General features: G+C 47.8%; 1 pseudogene; it reads left to right on the top strand.

Annotated features, from left to right (window-relative positions):
- The first annotated feature begins 3,184 nt into the window (after positions 1-3,184).
- Positions 3,185-19,179, top strand: LOC136639103 (tripartite motif-containing protein 10-like; annotated as a pseudogene).
- Positions 19,180-23,656: the final 4,477 nt, after the last annotated feature.

Genomic DNA, 23,656 nt, shown 5'->3' with positions numbered 1-23,656 from the left:
GTATTCTCGGCATCACCTGGCAGGACAAAGTTCCAAACAACACAGTCCTGGAACGTGCTGGAATCCCTAGCATGTATGCACTACTGAAACAGAGACGCCTGCGTTGGCTCGGTCATGTCGTGAGAATAGATGATGGCCGGATCCCAAAGGATCTCCTCTATGGAGAACTCGTGCAAGGAAAGCGCCCTACAGGTAGACCACAGCTGCGATACAAGGACATCTGCAAGAAGGATCTGAAGGCCTTAGGAGTGGACCTCAACAGGTGGGAAACCCTGGCCTCTGAGCGGCCAGCTTGGAGGCAGGCTGTGCAACATGGCCTTTCCCAGTTTGAAGAGACACTTTGCCAACAGACTGAGGCAAAGAGGCAAAGAAGGAAGGCCCATAGCCAGGGAGACAGCCCAGGGACAGACTGCGCTTGCTCCCAGTGTGGAAGGGATTGTCACTCCCGGATTGGCCTTTTCAGCCACACTAGACGCTGTTCCAGAACCACCTTTCAGAGCGCGATACCATAGTCTTTCGAGACTGAAGGTTGCCAACTAACTAGTCTTCTCAGGGCTACTGTGAAGATCAAAGCGGAGAGGATGATCCTGCAGGGTCAGACCAAGAGTCCAAAGGCACCACCTTCCCTTTTTGCCTTCATCTCAGCAGGCAGTATTGAGTTATATGATGCCTCTGAATATTCTTATTCCATCCATCCGTCCGTCCATCATGACTTTGAGTGGGGGGGCAGGGCTGCAGCCGGCTGCAGAGATAGGCTACTTCTAAATCCAGGAGTAGTAACTTCTATTTCCGAACTGGATAGTGCGCGTCTTTGTGTGCACGCACTTGGGGGTTGATTTGCATGCCTCCAACTCTTTCAAGAAAAAGAGAAGCACCAAAATGAACAACCAAATTGATGACTGGAGTCAGAACAGAGAAAAGGGTCTACTTCTTTACCATGTGAATAATGAATCTGTGGAACTCCCTGTGCCAGGATGTTGTGATGGCAGCAGGCCTGGATGTCTTTGAAAGGGTTTTGGACAAATTGATATAGGAAAAGTCCACCATAGTTTACAAGCCATGAGGACTGTATGCAACCTCCATGTTTTAGGAGTAGCCTCCCTCTGAAATGCCAGACACAAGGGAGTAGCAACAGGATAGAGGTATCTGGTTGTCTTTTTGCTCCCTGAGGCATCTCGTGGGCCACTGTGAGATGCAGAAAGCTGGACTAGATGGGCCTTTGGCCTGATCCAGCACGTCTCCTCTTCCCCTTGGCCGCAGTGCACGGGGTGGGGATCTCCTTACTGTGTTTCTTATGCAGTTTTGTCAAATGCAGACATGCGAGACCTCTGCTTTTTTTAAACAGGATGGATGAATGAAGGAGTTCCTTTGTTTGCTTTGTCCCTGTAAATAAAATTGGAAGTAATAGTAGTAGTAGATGTAGTAGCAATTCAGCCAATTAGTAATCTCAGGGCTTTTTTTCTAATGGAATGCGGGGGGACGGAGTTCCGGCACCTTTCTGCAGGGGCCCCTCCCCTTCGGAGGCATTGGGGGGGAAACAGAGGCATTCGCTGGGTAGGTGCTGGCACTGCCTCTACTGGGACTGACTTATGAGGAGACAGCCATAGGCTTTGGCTCTGAGGCTGCAGTCCTCTCCACACTTTCCTGGGAGGAAGCCCCATTGACTTTAATGGGACTGACTTCTGAGGAGACAGGCACAGGATTGGGCCCTGAGGCTGCCATCCTATCCACAGTAAGCCCCATTCACTAAAGTGGACTTCTGAGTAGACATGCATAGGATTGGGCTCTTAGGCTGCAATCCTAGGCACTTTCCTGGGAGTAAGCTCCATTGACTAGAACGAGACTTACTTCAAAGTAGACATACCTAGGATTGGGCTCTTAATCCTGGCAGAGATCTATATCTGCACCTGTTTTCACATGCTAAGGGCAGGTGAAAAGGGATTCTACGTGTGTACAGCGTGCTGTCCAGCCTTGCCAGAGATCCTCTTCATCCTTCCCCCATGCCCTCTGCCAGCCAGCATTTGCAGCTGATCTCCAGCAATGCACAGCAGCTGCTCAGGGCAGCAGAGAACATACAATTGCATGCCAAGCACCTTCCCAAAGACACAGAGTATTCTGATACCTGAATTAAACCATATTTAATCGCTTGTTTGCAAACGTAGCTGTTTCTATGTGCACCTAAGGACCCCTCTCGTGTAAGAATTCTTTTTTGTTCTTACTCCCACAGTTGCTTAGAGTAATTTTACTACATGGAACTCATGTAAGCCATTTTTCAGAATCTATTCACTGCTTCCTCTCCTCGAAGTAGTGCCACACTACATACTACACGCTACAAGTGCACCTGTACAGTATTTTTCCCCAGGTGTAGAAAAAGTAGCTAGGGGGAAGGCGATGTGGAGATTGACAGCCCAATCCTATGCATGTCTACTCAGACTAAGTTCATCTTTAGGGGGGAAGCACATAAAAAAGATTTTATTTCTCCAATAAAAAATGGTTTAAAAATAAATAAATAAATAAATAAATAAATAAATAAATAAATAAAAGATTAACAAGTTGTGAGTTCCTGCACCTTTTCTTTTACAAAAAAAGCACTGAGTAATCTGTAGCTTTCAAGTCACAGCAGAAACCTTCCTTATAGGAAGGTCTTGAGTTTCAGGAAAAGTCAGTCAGTGAATTTCCTTTGGTTATTCGTAGAGGTGTTTGAAAATGGATTTATTTTTTCACAGGTTTTGTGATTTGAAACAATGAAACAGACAGAAAGTTTTATTCCTAAGTTCTCAATTTTATTAATTTTAAATTCTTTAAAAGTGCACCAGGCAGGTGACAGAGTGTCAGGAGATGTGGCCCTGGTATTCCTTCTAACTAGAAAAGTTATCTACAGGTATTTTAATTTCTGGAAAATTTCTTGAACACTGAGTGTTTTCTGTTTTCATTTTGATCTCTTAAATACCAAAATGTGGTGTTTTGTGTGTTTATGTGATTATCAACAAAAACAAACACCTCCCATTATTAGTCCTACAAACTGGGCACCACTGTGGAAAATTCAAAGATCTTCTGCAATGGGCAGTCTGCGAAATAGTTATTCCCCAGGTGGTATTTCTTCTGTTGCTCACCAACACCCACCCACTGTTCTTGTACAGGTCTCAGAAGCTGCCTGAATCCATCCCTGGAGTCGTCATCGGCCATGGCCTCAGCCTCACCATCCATGGAAGTAGAGGAAGAAGTCAAGTGTCCCATCTGCTTGGAGTACCTGACAGACCCAGTGACCCTGGACTGCGGCCACAACTTCTGCAGGGGCTGCATCACCAACTACTGTGAGAAGTGGAAAGATCAGGGGGACTTGAAGTGTGCCCTTTGCCAAGCTAAAGTCAAGAGAGGGAATTTCCGGCCAAACAGGCAACTGGCAAATATAGTAGAAAAAATTAAATGTCTGTCATTTTACCTGGGAAAAGAACATTTATGTGTGAGACACAAGGAAAAACTCCACCTGTTCTGCAAAGAAGACCAAGAGTTGGTGTGTCTGATTTGTGAGAGATCCCCAGAACATCAATCACATACTTTCCTGCTTTTGGAAGAGGCTGCCAAGGAATGCAAGGTGAGTGAATGTAAATCTCCAGGGCCAGTGATGGGTGTAGCATGCAGCTTGGTTGGAGAGAAGTCATTGAGGGAAGGCTTGTAACCTGGAGGCCCACAGCAGAAAAAGGGTTTGCCTGCTCCAGGTTATGACACATCTTTAGAATTAGTGCTCCTGATGTCAGGATTGGACACAAGGGGAGGTTGAAGGGCATTCTTTCCCATCACCATCTCAGGGCTAAACACTAATTGACTTCTAGTCCCAACTGCAATCTCCTTCTGCTCATGTAAGATGCCATTATCAGACACCAAGTCCAGAGACCTGCCCAGAAGGCACTGAAATGCAAGGAGCAAGCATACACCTCAACTGCTTTCCCATTCTTATGCAGAGTTCAAACACACCTTAGATAGTAAACCCCCTTCCCTCCCCTGAAAAAGAATCCAAACAGAAACTTTTCTCTTTGCTTCAGGACCAATTGTGTAGCCGTCTGGAAGATCTGAGGAAGGAGCGAGAGATCATTCTGGCAAGCAAAGCAGGAACAGAAGAGGCAAGCCGAGACCTGCTCGTAAGTGTCCCTGTTGCATTGGAAGTGAACAGCTACTAGAACCCATATCTGTAAAAAGTGTCATATAAAAGGCAGAAGAGTCAACATGGCCAGAACTCCCCAATCATGTTCATTAAAGACCAATCCAAAAATGGAATCTTGTCTGTTTTCTGCTGCTCACAGCTGATTTTGTCTGTAAAAAGTCAGAAATGTCCTTCTATGCAGGCCTTCTAATGAGTCCCAGTGGTACATAGCTTCACATTATTAAGATGTGAAGGGATTAATATTAAGGGATATTAAGAACATCCCTGCTGGATAAGGCCAAAGGCCCATCTAGTCCAGCTTCCTGTTTCTCACAGTGGCCCACCAAATGCCCCAGGGAGCACGTAAGACAACTTTTCTCTTTGCTGCAGGCCCAAATGTGTAGCTGTCTGGAAGTTCTGAGGAAGGAGCGAGAGATCATTCTGGCAAGCAAAGCAGGAACAGAAAAGGAAAGCCGAGAGCTGCTCGTAAGTGTCCCTGTTGCATTGGAAGTGAGTATTAGTTAGTAGTTGGCAACCTTCAGTCTCGAGAGACTATGGTATCGCGCTCTGAATGGTGGTTCTGGAACAGCGTCTAGTGTAACTGAAAAGGCCAATCCGGGAGTGACAGTCCCTTTCACACTGGGGGCAAGTGCAGTCTGTTCCTGGTCTGTCTCCCTGGCTATGGGCCTTCCTTCTTTGCCTCTTTGCCTCAGTCTGTTGGCCAAGTGTCTCTTCAAACTGAGAAAGGCCACGCTGCACAGCCGGCCTCCAAGCAGGCCGCTCAGAGGCCAGGGTTTCCCACCTGTTGAGGTCCACTCCTAAGGCCTCAGATCCCTCTTGCAGATGTCCTTGTATCGCAGCTGTGGTCTACCTATAGGGTGCTTTCCTTTCACGAGTTCTCCATAGAGAAGATCCTTTGGGATCCGACCATCGCTCATTCTCATGACATGACCAAGTCATTTTTTTCCTCTGTGTTGGACCTAGGGCCTGCTTGATACCATCATACATCCCCTTGATGTTGCCCGTGTCAGCTGCTATCTGTATCTCGGAACAGAGCTGGAGCCAGTAGTCGTTAGCACATCTCCTGGCAGTCTGTTGGACTTTGCTGCGAGCAGTTCGGAGGACCTGCAGGTTGCGCTCACTGGGACAGGCCTTGTATGCTGCTTGAGCTCTCCTCTTTTCCTCAATGACTGGTGTCAACTCCTCAGAGTGGGCTTCAAACCAGTCTGCCGCCTTGTTGGTCTTCTTGCCGAATATGGACAAGGCGGTGTTGTAAACGGTATTCTTGAAAATTTCCCATCTGTTGGATGTGTTTGCGTCGGCCGGGCCTGGAAGAGATTCCTCAAGCGCTTGTGCAAATTCCTCCACTTTTCTCTGATCCCGGGTCTTGCTGGTATCAATGCGAGGTCTTCCTTCCTTTTTCGTGTGATACAGTTGCTTTGTTTGCAGTTTCACTCTGCTGCACACTAGGGAGTGGTCAGTATCGCAGGCAGCACCATGATAACTGCGTGTGATCTTGATGCTGGGAAGGCTGGATGCCCCTCTGAAGTCTGCCACAGGCGAGGTCATCCAGGATCGGGCGCAGCAGATGGAACGCTGGGTGCAGCACTACTCTGAGCTATATTCCAGAGAAAATGTAGTCACCGAAGAAGCACTGAACAACATTGAGTGCCTGCCTGTGCTGGAAGAGATTGACAGTGAACCAACCCTAGAAGAACTTCACGTGGCCCTGGACTCCCTTGCCTTTGGCAAGGCACCTGGAAAAGACAGCATCCCTGCTGAAGTCCTAAAATGCTGCAAAGAGATCATCGTCACTGAGCTGCATGAAATCCTCTGTCTCTGCTGGAGAGAAGGTGGAGTACCTCAAGACATGAGGGATGCAAACATCATCACGCTGTACAAGAACAAAGGTGACAGGGGTGACTGCAACAACTACCGCGGCATCTCTCTCCTTAGCATTGTAGGAAAGCTGTTTGCCCGAGTTGTACTAAAGAGGCTCCAGGTACTTGCAGAGAGCGTCTATCCAGAATCGCAGTGTGGATTCCGAGCCAACAGGTCCACCACTGATATGGTATTCTCCCTTAGACAACTGCAGGAGAAATGCAGGGAACAACGACAGCCACTCTTTATAGCCTTCATAGATCTCACAAAGGCTTTCGACCTGGTCAGCAGAGACGGCCTCTTCAAGATTCTCCCCAAGATTGGATGTCCACCCAGGCTCCTCAGCATCATCAGATCTTTCCACAAGGACATGAAGGGCACTGTTGTCTTCGATGGCTCCACATCAGACCCTTTTGACATCCGAAGCGGAGTGAAGCAGGGCTGTGTTCTTGCACCAACCTTGTTTGGGATTTTCTTCGCTGTCCTGCTGAAGCAGGCCTTTGGAACTGCAACAGAAGGCATCTATCTCCGGACCAGATCAGACAGAAAGCTCTTCAACCTCTCCAGACTGAGAGCAAAATCCAAAGTCCAGCTGAAATGTCTGCGTGACTTCCTCTTTGCCGACGATGCAGCTGTCACTACCCACTCTGCCAAAGATCTCCAGCAGCTCATGGATCGTTTTAGCAAGGCCTACCAAGATTTTGGACTGACAATCAGCCTGAAGAAAACACAGGTCATGGTTCAGGATGTGGACTCACCTCCCTGCATTACAATCTCTGAGCATGAACTGGAGGTTGTCCATGACTTTGTGTACCTTGGCTCAACGATCTCCGACACTCTTTCTCTCGATACCGAGCTAAACAAGTGCATCGGTAAAGCAGCTACCACGTTTTCCAGACTCACAAAGAGAGTCTGGTCCAACAAGAAGCTGACGGAACATACCAAGATCCAGGTCTACAGAGCTTGCGTCCTGAGTACACTTCTGTACTGCAGCGAGTCATGGACTCTTCGCTCACAACAGGAGAGGAAACTGAGCGCTTTCCACATGCACTGCCTCCGACGCATCCGCAGCATCACCTGGCAGGACAAAGTTCCAAACAACACAGTCCTGGAACATGCTGGAATCCCTAGCATGTATTCACTGCTGAAACAGAGACGCCTGCGTTGGCTTGGTCATGTCGTGAGAATGGATGATGGCCGGATCCCAAAGGATCTCCTCTATGGAGAACTCGTGCAAGGAAAGCGCCCTACAGGTAGACCACAGCTGCGATACAAGGACATCTGCAAGAGGGATCTGAAGGCCTTAGGATGGACCTCAACAGGTGGGAAACCCTGGCCTCTGAGCAGCCAGCTTGGAGGCAGGCTGTGCAGCATGGCCTTTCCCAGTTTGAAGAGACACTTTGCCAACAGTCTGAGGCTAAGAGGCAAAGAAGGAAGGCCCATAGCCAGGGAGACAGACCAGGGACAGACTGCACTTGCTCCCGGTGTGGAAGGGATTGTCACTCCCGGATTGGCCTTTTCAGCCACACTAGACGCTGTGCCAGAACCACCTTTCAGGGCGCGATACCATAGTCTTTCGAGACTGAAGGTTGCCAACCTGTAAACCTTCAATCGAAATATTATATCCAAAAAATTTTGCCCATAACACCATTGAGTCACTACCTCATCTTCCATCTTTATCTCAAGAAGAAAATTATACATTTTCTTAATATATTTTCCATCATCAATCAATAATATTTTATCAAAACTTGTATCTTCTTCATAGATGCCTACTTTAAAATCTTTTGGGAAACACTTTCATTGAGCTGTCCACCACCACCCCAAGATCTCTCTCCTGATCTGTCACCGACAGCCTCAGAACCCATTAGCCTATATGTGAAGTTTCGATTCTTTGCCCCAATGTGCATGACTTTACATCTTCTTACATTGAAATGCATCTGCCTTTTTGCTGCCCAGTCTCCCAGTTTGGAGAGATCTTCTGGAGGTCCTCACAGTCTCTTCTGGTCTTCACCACTCAGAAAAGTTGGGTGACATCCACAGACTTGGCCACCTTGCTGCTTTTCACTGCCTCCAGGTCATTTATGAACAGATTGAAAAGCACTGGTTCCAGGACAGATCCTTGGAGCACTTGGACTTAGTCAAGCCCTTCTTCCTTTGTGGTATACACTTCTGCAGGTCCTCTGTTACTGTTGATTTAAGCAGCCTCCATGCACTTTGGAGAGATCAGACTCTTTTTACCTTCCCTTTGAACCTTTTTCTAATTACTCTCCTCATTTGTGGGACGTCTGGGTTTTTGTATCAGATTTGCTTGCCACTCTTCCCTCTACATGCATGGCAAAACAGATTGCAGCACGGTCACTTTCCCCAACGGCTTAGTAACATTTACATCTCTAATCATGTTCTGAGTACCACACAATATTAAATCCAGAGTCACCTGTCCTCTGGTGGGCTCCATGACTAACTGCTCTAAAGCAGTCATTCAGCATGTCAAGAAATCTGGTCTTTCTTTCATGACCAAAGTACAAATTGACCCAGTCGATGTGAGGATAATTAAAAACCCCCATGATTACAACCCTGTCCCTCCTCGATACCTCCTTGATTTGTTTCCTCATTTCAAGGTCTCCTTCAGGTTTCTGGTCTGGAGGACTATAGCACGCCCCCAGCGTGCTATCACTCCTTGCTCCTGGTAATTTAACCCACAGAGATTCTGTGTTGGAGTCTGACCCGCCCTTCAGCCTCTACTTTTCTGGATTCTACCCCTTGTTTAACATAAATGGTCACTTCACCTCCAGCAAGCCCTTGTATACGAAGTTCCCCAAAATGGGCTGCTTATTAGCTCCTCTATCCCTGCAGCCTCTCATTGTGCCAAACTGTCTATCAGATCCTATCATGCTTCCATTCCCAATTCCTACTCCTACTGTCACTACCTTTTTGTTCTCTAACCTCCCTATCCTCATCCCTATGGGATGAGGAGTTCCAAACCAGATGCCCCTCAGCTCCTGTCCGGTTTCCCTCAAGGGTCAGTTGAAAAGCTCCTTGGCCAGCTTTTTAACGTTACGTGCCAGCAGTCTGGTTCCATTCTGGTTCAAGTTAAACCCGTCCCTCTTGTACAGGCCCTGATTGTTCAGAAAAGTTCCCCAGTGCCTAACAAATCTAAACCCCTCCTCCTTACACCACTGTCTCATCCACGCATTGAGACCCCTGATCTCAGCCTGCCTAGCTGGCCCTGCATGTGGAACAGGCAGCACTTCCGGAGATTGGACAGATTTCTGGAGGAAAAGTTCATTACGGGTTACAAGTCATGGTAGGTATGTGCAAGCTCTTGGTTTTATAGGTAGGCTGCCTCTGATTGCTAGATGCAGGGGAGGGCACCGGGTGTGCTCCCTGGGGCATTTGGTGGGCCACTGTGAGATACAGAAAGTTGTACTAGTTGGGCCTTTGACCTGATCCAGCGGGGCTCTTCTTATGTTCTTAACGCTACCTTTGGGCTCCTGGCTTTAAGCTTCCCATCCAATAGCCTAAATATTCCGGACATTTCTCTCCTTTCCTCTTTACAACTGCTTGTCGCAGGGACAAATAGAAGGAAAGAAGACAATGACAGAGGCTGTTTTCAACCAACTATACCAGTTTCTGGAAAAACAAAAGACGTCTCTCCTCTCGCAGTTGGAAGAGCTGGAGAAGGAAATTGCAGCCAGAAGAGAGGAGCACATGGCCAGACTGGAGGAGGAACTGTCCTCCCTTGAAGGTCTCATCCAGCAGATGGAGGAGAAATGCCAGCAGCCAGCAAGTGAGCTCCTGCAGGTGAGAGGTGGTAGAAATAGCTCAGGTTCCTCCCCAGGGAAAGAAACTGCTCTGTGCTTCCTTGGCCTACACAAGAATGAAGGACTCAGTGTGTCATGCTGTTGAAGAGCCTAATCTGGAGATACGCATGCCGGCTTACCACAAGTGTGCACTGTCGCAAGTGTGCCATAAGACACACTTGCAGGGCTTAGCACCAGGCCAAGCACCAGAGCTAGCCCAGCGCGAACTAGAGTTGGGCTTGCACTTGTGGAAAGCTGCTGCTCTGCTGCTTGGCAATCGACTGAACCCCAGGGCAGTGGAGAGGTAGATGGGGGGAGCAGTGAGGCGGCGTCTCAGGGCGGGGGGAGGTGGGTAGAGGGGTGGGGAGATTTTGTGCTGGGTAGAGGCAGCCAGGTGGGTGGAGGGCAGGACCTGTGGAACTCAGCTCCACCAGATCCTGAACTCCTTGTCAGGCTGCATGGTCTGAGACGGAACTCTTTGATTCTGCAGAAGCTCCAGAACTACTGCAGGACCCCATTGTGGGGCTACTTTCCTTACCTGGGAAAAGGGAACAAACATTCCTGTCTGTCGAGGAGCCACCAGAAGCTGCCCTGTTGTGCTCAGCTGTTTTCAGCACCGCGTCAGTCCCACACACCAGGCAGCTCAGGAATGGGCTGAAAGACCTCTCTTAGGTACATGCGCACTCAAGAGAAATCAGTCAGTTCATTTTATTTCAGTGTGGCCTGCAGGTTCCCAAGATTCTGGAATCTGTTCTCATGGCTACTTCCTGACCAGTGCTTTCCCTCCAGCTCTGCTCAGTTCTGCTGCTCTCAAGCCCCACTAATGGGCTCTGTGGTGCTCCAGTGGAGCCTCACCCACTGTCCAGGGTCTGTGCAGAGACAGAGAGACCCGGGCATCCGGAATGCATGTGCTGGAAGCCTGATCATGGAGGGGAATCCCTGCCTGGGCATTCCCCAATCTCACCCTGAAGAAGACAAGAATGAATGGGAAGCATGGGCCTGAGTGACTGCCCTGGATTGCTGGTCAGCAAAGGATTTATGGGGGGGGGGGGTGTCCTAGCTGAGCAAGGGAGAGGGACATGAAAGGGGAGCAGTGTCATCTCCACACTAAAGCGAAAGGTGTCCTGGGTCTCTCTTCCTTCTCATACTTGGTTTCAACAACAGCAGGGGAAGCTCAAGCAGAGCCCTCCCCTCAGTGGTGTTCCTAACCACTGTGGCTCCTGGGGCCACACCTCCAGGGGTGCTACCCTCACCTGGAGGTGCCAAACCCCATGCCCAATGCATCCCCCTGAACCGTTCTGAGAGCCAGACATGCCGCCTGCAGTTTCCTTGGAAGTAACTATATATTTTTTTTTATTTAGAAGGCCATGTGTGCCTCTAAAATAGAAAGGAAGGGAAGCTCTGCCTCCCCTTCTATCTTATACTGATGGAGATTCCGGGTTGTGGACAGAGGTCAAGGCCATTAGCTGGGTCTGATAATAGATCAGGAGGTGTGACACAGAATTGAAGGATCAGGACAAGCAAAAGAAAACTTTTCTTTGCCCAGCTTGTGATTATTCTGTGGAGCTGCACCTCAGTCCTTGAGTGGAGTGTGCAAAACGGATCACTGCCAGCTGGACAGTGGAGGACCAGAGAGCATATCTGTGCAGGGTGTGAAAAGTCTGACTTGCTTGTGGCAGGCACTAAGATCTTTTTCTTTTTTTCCCCAGGATATTAGGAGGACCTTGCAGAGGTACGTGGATCCCACTCATTTCCCTTCTTGTCACCTGATGCTGGGAATGGTCTGTGAGGAACATGGCTCTTGGGGAGAGAATGCAGGACTCCCCACCCTCCAGTGCTCCACTCAGGGCCTTCTTTACAACATTCCATCTGCACATCCATCAGGGCTGCCAGACATCCGTCCCCTTCCCTCAGCTACAAAGGCGCCTGCTGTACCTGATGCATTTTATATCCATTTACACTAAGAACATAAGAAGAGCCGCACTGGATCAGGCCAAAGGCCCATCTAGTCCAACTTCCTGTATCTCACAGTGGCCCACCAAATACCCCAGGGAGCACACAAGACAACAGACACAACCTGTGGCCTGGTGCCCTCCCCTGCATCTGGCAATCAGGGGCAGTCTGCCTCTAAAACCAAGAACTTGCACATACCTACTATGACTTGTAACCCGTAATGAACTTCTCCTCCAGAAATTTGTCCAATCTCCTCTTAAAGACATCCAGGCAAGATACCAGAACTACTTCTTGTGGCAAGGAGTTCCACAAACTAATTACACGCTGGGTAAAGAAATATTTTCTTCTGTCTGTCCTAACTCTCCCAAAACTCAACTTTCGGGGATGTCCTCTGGTTCTGGTGTTATGCGAGTGGGAAAAGAGCATCTCTCTATCTACTCTGTCCACCCCTGCATGATTTTGTATGTCTCAATCATATCCCCCCTCAGGCACCTCTTTTCTAGACTGAAGAGTCCCAAACGCTGTAGCCTTTCCTCATAGGGAAGGTGCCCCAGCCCAGTAATCATTTTGCTTGCACTCTTTTGCACCTTTTCCAACTCCACTATATCCTTTTTGAGATGTGGCTATGAGAACTGGACACAATACTCCAGGTGTGGCCTAACCATCGATTTGTACAACGGCATTACAATATTAGCCATCTTATTATCAGTAACTTTCCTAATGATCCCAAGCATGGAATTCGCCCTCTTCGCTGCCACCACACATTGTTCGACACTTTCATCGAGCTGTCCACCAGCACCCCAAGATCTCTCTCTTGATCTGTCACAGACAGCTCAGAACCCATTAGCCTATATGTAGTTTTGATTCTTTGCCCCAATGTGCATGACTTTACACTTATTTACATTGAAATGCATCTGCCATTTTGCTTCCCAGTCTCCCAGTTTGGAGAGATCCTTCTGGAGCTCTTCACAATCACTTCTGGTCTTCACCACTTGGAAAAGTTTGGTGTCATCTGCAAACTTGGCCACCTTGCTGCTTAGCCCTGCCTCCAGGTCATTTATGAAGAGGTTGAAAAGCACCGGTCCCAGGACAGATCCTTGGGGCACACCGCTTTTCACCTCTTTCCATTGTGAAAACTGCCCATTGACACCCACTCTCTGCTTCCTGGACCTCAACCAGTTACTAATCCAGGATAGGACGTGCCTTCTAATTCCCTGACTGTGGAACTTTCTCAGCAGTCTTTGGTGAGGGATCGTGTCCAACGCCTTCTGAAAGTCCAGATATATAATGTCCATGGGTTCTACCACATCCACATGCCTGTTGATCTTTTCAAAGAATTCTAAAAGGTTTGAGAGGTAAGACTTACCCTTACAGAAGACAGGCTGATTCTCCCTCAGCAAGGCTTGTTTGTCTATGTGTTTTAAGATTTTATCTTTGATGAGGCATTCCACCATCTTACCTGGAACAGACATTAGGCTGACCGGTCTACACTTTCCCTGGTCCCCCCTCCTTCCCTTTTTAAAGATCGGCGTGGCATTTGCTGTCCTCCAATCTTCTGGCACTGCGGCTGTTTCAAGGGACAAGTTGCATATTTTAGTCAAGAGATCAGCATCTTCATTCTTCAGTTCCTTAAGAACTCTTGGGTGGATGCCATCAGGGCCTGGTGACTTATTGATCTTTAATTTGTCAATTAGGTCTGAAACATCTTCTCTTTTAACCTCTACCCGCCTTGATACCTTGGTCAGGAGGGGCCGTTCAGGCAGCGGTATTGGCCCAAGGTCTTCTGCCGTAAAGACAGATGCAAAGAACTCATTTAATTTCTCTGACATTTCCAAGTCTCCTTTTATCTCCCATTTCCATCCCTCACCATCCAGAAGGCCAACTGCTTCTCTGGTGGTTTCCTGCTTCTAACATATTTGAAGAAGCTTTTATTATTCCCCTTAATGTTGCTGACCATGCTTTCCTTATAGTCTCTCTTGGTCTCCCGTAACCTTCTTACATATCTTTTGCCACAGTTTATGTTCCTTTTTATTCTCTTCATTAGGGCAAGACTTCCATTTATGGAAGGAAGCTTCCTGTCCCTTTACAGCAGGGGTGCTGAAACCCCAGCCCAGAAGCCGTTTGTGTCCCTCGGGGACTCCCAGTCCTTTCCACAGGGAGCCCCCAGTCTCCAATTATTATTATTATTATTTTATTAATTTGCACCCCGCCTTTTTGCCCAATGGGCACACAAGGCGGCTAACAAACAATTTTAAAATACAACATGAAAAACAGTTAACAGTTTACAATGATTAAAAAGCTAAAAACAAAACAAACCCCGTGGATTTTCATATAAAAAGCAAGAACGCCAGCCAGCCTGTCAACAATTAAAAGCTTTTTGAAATAAAAAGGTCTTCAGTCCACACCGAAACGTTAGCAACGAGGGAGTAGTTCTCAGTTCTAAGGGGAGGGTATTCCACAGTTCGGGGCCACCACCGAGAAGGCCCTCTTCCTGGCCGCTGCCCCTCTCACATCTCTTAGTGGCGGCACAGTCAAAAGGGCCCCCCCAGATGATCTAAGAGCACAGGCAGGATTGCAGGGAAGGAGGCGGTCCCTCTAATAACCCGGACCCGAGCCGTAAAGGGTTTTAAAAGTCAAAACTAGCACCTTGAATTGGGCCCGGAACAGAACAGGCAGCCAGTGTAGCCGCCGGAGCAACGGCTCAACAGAGTCAAACCGACGTGCCCCAACAACAACACGAGCAGCCGTGTTCTGTACTAGTTGTAATTTCCGGACCGTCTTCAAAGGCAGCCCCACGTAGAGCGCATTGCAATAATCTAATCTAGATGTCACTAGGGCATGGGTTACTGTGGCCAGGTCCGCGCAGCTCAGGTACGGTCGCAGCTGGCGAATCAGCCGAAGCTGAGCAAAGGCTCCCCTGGCCACTGCCGCCACCTGGGACTCCAGGAGCAGCTGTGGATCCAGGAGAACCCAATGAGCCTCTGGCCCTCTGGAGACTTGCTGGAGCCCACACTGGCCTGACGTAATCGCTCTCAGTGTGAGGGCAACTATTCAATCTCTCGCATGAGAAGTGGGACGAGGGCTCCCTTTACTGCTTGCTGCTGTTTCAAGGGACAAGATGCATATTTTAGTCAAGAGATCAGCATCTTCATTTTTCAGTTCCTTAATAACACTTGGGTGGATGCCATCAGGGTCCGGTGACTTATTGGTCTTTAATTTGTCAATTAGTTCTGAAACATCTTCTCTTTTAACCTCTGCCCGACTTAATTCCTTGGACAGGAGGGGCCGTTCAGGCAGCGGTATCTGCCTGAGGTCTTCTGCATTATCTCAGTTTAACACCCTCAGTTTAACACCTCAGTTTAACAATGCAGGTCTTCTGCATTATCTCAGTTTAACACCTACTGCACTGGTGGAGCTGCAGACTGAGGTTCAAGTACTCTGAACATCCAATCAGATTCTGCCCTGTTAACTAGGGTGTGCCAGACTCAGGTGCAGAGTAATTCTGCTGACTCAATGTGACTCAGCTGCCTGCAACTTTCCATAAACCAACCGGTTGGCTTTGTCTTTGGTTCAGCATGGGTAGAGAGCTAACAACATCTTCTCTTTTTACCTCTGCCCAACTTAATTCTTTGGTCAGGAGGGGCCGTTCAGGCAGCAGTATCTGCCCGAGGTCTTCTGCCGTAAAGACAGATGCAAAGAACTCATTTAATTTCTCTGACATTTCCAAGTCTCCTTTTACCTCCCCTTTCCTTCCCTCACCATCCAGGGGGCCAACTGCTTCTCTGGTGGGTTTCCTGCTTCTAACATATTTGAAGACATTTTTATTATCCCTCCTAATGTTGCTGGCCATGTGTTCCTCATAGTCTCTCTTGGCCTCCCGTATCACCTTCTTACATTTCTTTTGCCACAGTTTATGTTCCTTTTTATTCTCCTCATTAGGGCAAGACTTCCATTTATGGAAGGAAGTTTCCTTGTCCTTTACAGCCTCTCCGTCTTGACTTGTTAGCCATGTGGACACCCTCCTGGACTTAGTCAAGCCCTTCTTCCTTTGCGGTATACACTTCTGCTGGGCCTCTATTACTGTTGTTTTAAACAGCTTCCACGCACTCTGGAGAGATTGGATCCTCTTTACCTTCCCTTACAACTTCTTAACCAGCATCCTCATTTGAGGGAAGTTTGCCCTTCGGATTTTTTTTGTCAGATTTGTTTGGCACTTGTCCCCGACATTCATGGTGAAACTAATTGCAGCATGGTCACTGTTCCCCAACGGCTCAGTAACATTTACATCTCTAAACAGGTCCTGTGTGCTACACAATATTAAATTCAGAGTCGCCTGTCCTCTGGTGGGCTCCATGACTAGTTTCTCTAAATCACAGTCATTTAGCATGTCAAGAAAACTGGTCTCTCTTTCATGACCAGAGCACTAATTGACCCAGTCGATGTGAGGATGATTGAAGTCCTCCATGATTACAACCCTGTCCCTCCTCGACACCTCCCTGATCTGTTTCCTCATTTCAAGATCCTCTACTGGTTTCTGGTCCAGAGGACAATAGCTTGCCCCCACTATTACATCGCTCCTCAAACCTGATAATTTAACCCACAGAGATTCTGTGGTGGAGTCGGACTTGCCTTCAATCTCTGCTTTGCTGGATTCCACCCCTTCTTTAACATAGATGGCCACCCCACCACCAACACGCCCCTCTCTGTCCCTCCTATAGAGTTTATAGCCCGGGATTGCGGTATCCCACTGGTTCTCCGCATTCCACCATGTTTCCGTTATGCCCACTATATTAATGTTTTCCCTAGTCAACAAACATTCCAGTTCCTCCATCTTTGCTCATAGACTTTGGGTATTAGCATAAAGCACTTGTATACTGCCATTGCTAGAGAAGCCTCCTCACCTGAGCACCTCTCATCTGTTCTTGCCCTTGCCTTCAGGGTTTCTGCTCTTTTCTTCTCCTCCATGTCGTCCTTTTACTCCAGTCATGAATTCTAGTTGCATGGAGTGTGAGATCAGATATTTTCCTCCTCCACATTTAGGTATGAGAAGAAGGAAGCATTTGAGAATCCTGTGGCTTTTCCTCCTGAGCTGACCTGCAGAATCGGGGGATTCTTTGATGTAAAACCCCTTTTGAAGGGTGTCATGAAACAATTCTCAGGTAATCAAGAATGATGTACAAGGATGCATATGATGGACAGGTTTTGATAGGACTTCTCATGGTGCAAGGGTTGAGAGGAAGGTGGGGAGAGCTCATCAATGTTCAAAAACAGATTTTTTTTGCAACCTTATTAGTAGAACAACTATGTTTGCCTGAATGTCACCCAGTGAGCAGCAGGGACTGAGCAGAGGACCGCCTCCCCCCAACCAGGGAGACAGAGGCCCCTGGCAAAGATAGAGGCAAGGGGGGACCCAAAGGGAATGCAAGCCTGAAAATAAGTTAGCTCACCATTCTTTAAGTCCCAGCACAGCAAACTTCCCTGCACCTGCACCCAGTTCAGAGAGCACCTGAGAGCCCTATGCTATGCATGTCCACTCAGAAGCAAGTCCCACCAGTTGTGTAGCTAAGGGGGTGCAGGGGGTAGCAGTTGCACCGGGCATGTAGTTTTAGGGGGGCAGCAAGCTGAGCTTGATACTAGTGGCCAAAATTGTGAAAAGCTTGATAGGTACGAATAATACCACCATGTTATATATCATTGGGAAGGTAATTTAATGCAGAATGCAATGAAACAAATGGAATATCTGTATTCTATCAAAAGTTATGGCCAATTAACCAGAAAATGAAAACACAATAGCCTTATGGAACAGAAAGTGGATTTTCTTAACTCAAAACCAACCTATGAGACTGATTGTTCTGAGAGCCAATGAGACGTTATATGATACAACATGGAACCAAGAAGGTGTTCGTATGAGTCTGCTCTCATTTCCATGTATCATAATTCAGTTACCTGCTAACTGGATAAAGAGGCACTTTTCCAAGTGGTGCTTCTCTTCTATTGAGCAGGGGGAGAATTACTGTCCCTCTTCAGCCCAGCACAGAGTCTCTAACCAATTAGGGGCACACTTTCAATTTACTTAATTAAATTTTATTGTCGTGGAGAGGGGGCTACAAATCTTCTTTGAACCCTGGTGGTAGATAGACACATTAGCTATGCCACCGTCTGAGGGTTGGTGGCAGAGCAAGTGGGTGGCAGAGCTTCTGGGGGGAGGAGGCAGGTTTTTCCCCCCAATTTTCACTTTTTAAAAAACCTGGGTGTGACGTCACTTCCGGTTGTGACATCACTTCCGGGGCATCCTTTTGCGCTTGGCACCAGGCTACACGATCATTAGCTATGCCACTGAGTCCCGCCATAGTCAATGAGACCTATTCAAATGGGATTGCAGTCCAAGCACATCTATCTGGAAGCCAGCCCCACCATAGTCTATGGGGCTACTCCCAGGGAACGTAGATAGGACTGCAGCCTGGGCCCAAAGCAATGCATCTCTGCTCAGAAGCCAGGCCCACCATAGTCTATGGGGAGCGAGTCCATCCAGCAAACTGGCTGTCTTCCCCACGCTCCAGCCCCCAAGGGACTGCTTTGCCCCCTCCCTCCCGATTGCAGAGGGTAAGTCATGGTCCCCTCAGTCTGGTCCTCCATGTCGCCCAGCAACAGCCAGGCAGCCAATCAGCTGTCCATCACCTCTGCCCCACACCTTATTGTGGGGGGCAGGACAACTGACTGCGGTCTGGTCACCGCCCCACAGACCTTCCTGTCGCTGTGGCTCCTGATGACTCTCCTAATTCTGCTTCTTTCTCCTCCTCCTCCTCCAGGCTCAGAAGCAAAGGTGACTCTGGATCCAGACACGGCTCATCCCTGGCTCATCCTGTCTGCAGATCAGGAAAGTGTGAGATGGGGACACAAACGTCAAGCTCTGCCCAACAATCCTGAGAGATTTAACTTTCGGCGTTTTGTGCTGGGCCGTGAGGGCTTCACAGCAGGCAGACACTTCTGGGAGGTCACTGTGGGAGGGGAGGGATAGTGGGCTGTGGGGGTGGCCAGAAAGTCTGTGAGCAGAAAGGGCAAGTTTCGTATTAGTCCTCAGGAAGGGATCTGGGCTGTGGGGAAGTGGGGACTTTACAGAGTTTTTAATCCCCCTGCTAACACTCCTCTGTCCCTGAGGAAGGAGCTCCAGAGGATCCGAGTGTCTCTGGACTGTGCTGGGGGACAGGTGGCCTTTTCTGATGCTGACACAGGAGCCCATCTCTACACTCACTCAGGAGCCTCCTTCTGTGGAGAGACCCTCCTCCCCTTCTTTCAGGTGTTTGATGCTCAAGCCCACCTGAGGCTCTCTCTCTGAGGCAGTTGCAGGATCTTCTTCTCAGGCTCTGCTGGCTTCGCTCTCCAGATCACCCTTATTTTACCACAGGTGCTCTCCTACGTAGATACTTTAAGACCCAGCAGCTACTTGCTTGTAGAGTCACATGCTGGCAAACCATCTCCCTGCAAGCTGATCGATGTGGAAAGGGAAACAGCTACTTGCATTCACATTTACTCATAAGTAGACAATGTTTAATGGCTGCTTTCTGTGTTGCTGTGACCCCCCCCCCCCGCACTTTGAAACCAGTTTGTTTCCATAGAAATTCAATGCTGTGTTCAATTCTGTTGGTCCAAGTTGTTATGTTCTCAGTGGCAGAAACACAAATCAGTGTGTAGTTTAAAAATTAAGGGCCCAATCCTTTGCATGTCTACTCAGAGGTAACTCCCATTAGAGTCAATGGGGCTTACTCCCAGGAAAGCGTGGATGGGATTGGGGTGTCCAGTATAGTTGTTCATACAAGTAGCCTGCAAATCTTAAATGGATCTTGTCAATTTAATCCCAGTCTGTGTGTGGGGAGGGGAATAATGTGTCTTCTGCCTGTTTTGCTCCTGTGACTATGTCTGCTGACAGCCACAAGCTTGAAACACATACGTGCCACTTCTATGACAGTGATTACACCTGATAAAAATGCTTTAAAGATGGAATTTGGAATAAAAACACATCACACCACTTTCAGTTCCCCCCCCCTTTTTTTTTTTTTAAGATAACACCACCATCCATGAAAAATTAAACCATTTTGGACACTTCTAATAATAGCCTAATCTGAGGCAGAAATGGGTGTTCCACTAAGCAGGCCTGTCCCTTGGGGAGGGCAACTAAGGCCCCCCACCTGGTTCTGCACATGGAGGGACTCCCTTCTGGTCTCCCTGTGTCACTGCCACAAGCAGGCATCTTGGTGAGAAGCAGCTTCAGAAGTGGTGACAGAAGTGCAGGGGGAGGCTGGGGCTGGTCTGCACCCTCTCCTGTAGTGGAGCACTGAAGGCTGGGCAAAGTCACAGAGAAGGAGAGATAATCTTTGGCTGTTTACTCAGAAACAAGTCCCATTTGTTTCAATGGCAGTTATTCCCAGGTAGGAGTGTACAGGATGGAGCCTTTAGGTAAGGAAGGCAGCGGTTTTGCCCTACATTAAAGTTAATGATAATTAATGAAAAGAGAGGGATTAAGAAATTTAAGAGAGTTAAGAAGAAAAAGAAGAAGGAGCAGCGGGAGGAGCAAGAAGGAAAACACCAATAAGACAGAGAACTAAGAAAGTACTAAGACAGAAAGCGAAAATGGCTGAACAACAAGTAGAACATTTTTTTCTTTTTGTAGATGTTAATGAACCGAATTCTTTTTAGAATTGAAGAGTATTCCATTAATTATATCAAATCAAAGTAGAAGCAAATGAAAACAAACTTAGAACACAAATATTGCAAAAATTAAAGTGGTATTAAGATAACTAAAAGGGTTATTTTTTAAAAGGGAAATTATATAAAATATTTTATAGATGGTATTTAATTCCAGAGAAAATAGTAAAAATGTACCCTGGGTCATCAAACAAATCTTGGATAAATAAACAATTGAGGGAAATTTTTATTATTAGTGGTGGATATGTGAAAAAGCACAGAAATATTGGAAAATGATATATAAACTGTTACAAGAGATACTGAAGTGTGTATTATCATTCAAACTGGAAACATTCCTCTTAAATGTGACATCAGAAATTAAGAATCAAATATTTTATTTTAAATATTAGTTTAATGGCAAGAAGAGTGTATAAGTAAAATTTGAAGCCTTTTTATGATTGGATAGATAATTTAAGATAAGGAATATTGATTACTTAGTTGAATCATTAATTACTAGATTAACAAATATGATAATCTTTGCATTGATGAATAATTTTTTTTTAGACATTATTCTTTTTTTTTTTTTTTTTTTTTTTTTTGAGGGGACTAATGTATGTTGTAATCCATGGCCAATACCCTCATGTGTAACCTGTGTAATCCCAGCCCTAAGTCTAACCTATTTTCCTTACCTGTATCTGTAATAAATAAATAAACTCCATTGTAAAAAAATAAAATTAATGATAATTAAATACCATCAGTTCTTATTATCTGCTACAGTTAACTACTGTTTTGTGAGATTGCAAGGCCAAGCTCTGCTTAGAGAACTGGGATGTCCACTTTAAGCTAATTAGCTCCCCTTCTTTCCCCAACGATGGCCCTAGTTCTGCCCTGCAGCACTGCTGAGCCCTACTACCAGGGTACCTGGCCTGTTCCACCACCTGCAGAGGTCCTCCTTCCTCCTTCCTCCTGCCAGAAGCTCCTCCTGCCACTACAGCAGCATCTTGGTCATCAGCAGGTCTTGGGTGCAGCAGCCACACACCAGTCTCCAAAGTCCATTCACCCACCTGTCCTTTAGTCACTTAGACCATCAGTAGTTCCAGTCCATCATCAGCATTTAGTTCCTCAGTCCATTAATCCTTCCCTTCAGTTCAGTTCAGTTCAGTTCAGTTCCTTCCTTCAAGTGTTTCTCCTCCTCCTAACCAACAAACTCTCCCTTCATCAGGTGCTGCTTTTATCCCTTTATAACCTAGTGGCCTCTAGTGGCTGCAGCTGCAACTACCCACTACTAGTTAGAGCCCTGAGATTCACCTTATGCTTGCCTGCCAAAGTAAGGGACCACTGTTGACACCGCCACTGTTGGCATCCTATCTCCTCCAGGGATCTTGTGCATTTCCATTATAGCTTCTTGGAAAACCTAAAGAATACCAAATTAGCAGATCCTGAATTATTGAGCCTATGGGGAAAAATGGGTTAGATTCCCTCAGTGCGCTGAATGTTGTGGCGATGATTTTTCTGTGCTTGCTAACCCTGGATTCATTGAAGGTTGCTGGCCCAACAACAAGGCCTCAGATTTCAGCGGGGGGGGGTTGCTTCACCAGTCCTCTTCCCCCACCTGTCTCTTGGCTCCTTCCCTTGGTTGGCCCCAGCTCCAGAACAAACCTTCGGTAGTCTTCCAAAGACCTCCCATCATCACCAGGGTTGTGAATGTTCAGCTGGAATGCTCAAGATGGTGCCCAAGATGGTGGGCATAGTCTGGAAGCAGACACAGATGTGTCCAACTATTCTCCATGGGCCAACGCATGCCTATTTGATGCGGCTCCAGCCCAGTATTAGTGGATGACAAGATGCACGAAGGAGTCCCACAGACAGGGTGAAGAATGAGAGCTGCTGTGATCCAGTTGCAACAGGCCTGGGAATGGGTGGGCAGGAAGGTGCCTGAGGAGTGCAGGGCTCCCCAGGTCAGGTGAATTTTCTAATTCAGGCTCTTAAGCCTGGTATGGGAGATGGACTAGAAACTGCTTCTGCCACTGCTTTCCACAACTTTCATCAACAATGACCTGGAGACAGGTCCAGGTGAGGTGAGGTGGCCAAGTTTGCAAATGACATCAAACTTTTCCAAGTGGTAAAGACCAGAAGAGTTTGCGAAGGGCTGCAGAAGGATCACTCCAAACTGGGAGAATGGGCTGCAAAATGGCAGATGCTTTTTAAGGTAAGTAAATATGAATCATGCACATAGGGGCAAAGAGTCAAAATTTTAAATATAGGCTAATGCAGTGGTTCTGAAACTGTGGATTGGGACCCACTTGGTGGGTCACGATCCGATTTCTGGTGGGTCGCGAGAAGCTGAGGGCAGCCATCTTGGAAGATGGCAGAAGACCTAGGCAGTGCCATTTGGGAAGCGAGCAAAACCTGGGCGTCACCATTTTAAGCTTCCCGGCATTGAGACGTGACTAAGAGCGGCTTGCACATGTGCAGAGAAAGCAGCGTGCCGCTTTTCCCCAGAAAGCGTGTTGCTGCCTTCCAGCTGGACCTCCCTTTGCACTTGGAGGCTTCCTTCAGGGGGGCCAGTCGCGGAGTGCAGGCTTGGATTGCAGGCAAAGAAGGGCCCACAGAGACGTGGACAAGCCAGCCAGGCTTCTCCCCACCAACCTTTGTCAGTTTGGCTGCCTTGACGGGATGGGCTTCCTTGGGGTTGCAGGACAGAGCAGCTCCCCCCCTGAAGCTGGACTGGGCTGGAGAGTAGGCAGAGACCTGAACACAGGGCTTGGGTGAGTAGAGGCAGACCGCATGATCTCTCCTCTTGTGAGCCTGCCTTGAAAGCAGCATCACCTCCACCACCAGCCCACTGCCGTTCTCGTCCTCTGCATCACAGCCTCTCTCCCTCTCTGAAATCGCCTGAAAGTCGCGATCCTTTCCTGCCCTGGCTAGCACGTCCTCTCTTTATATCTTTGCTGGGGTGAGGGGGGATCCCTGGTTGCCTGGCTGCCAAGAGAGCAGCCAGGAGGGGGGGAGGAGGGAGGGCAAGCCTGGCATGTGGGGGGGAGCACCCAGGGAGAGTGCTGCTCCCCCAGCCGCTTCTCTGATGTGCACCCTTACCCTCTTCTTACTTCTCTCTTAGGCTGCAATTCTGTCTACTCTTACCTGAGAGTAAGCCCCATTGCTGATAATGTGAGTCAATTCTGAGAAGAAGTGCTTGGGC

This window comes from Tiliqua scincoides, chromosome 2 (assembly GCF_035046505.1).
Source record: "Tiliqua scincoides isolate rTilSci1 chromosome 2, rTilSci1.hap2, whole genome shotgun sequence".
Taxonomy (NCBI): domain Eukaryota; kingdom Metazoa; phylum Chordata; class Lepidosauria; order Squamata; family Scincidae; genus Tiliqua; species Tiliqua scincoides.
This window is presented reverse-complemented; position numbering and strand designations above follow the sequence as displayed.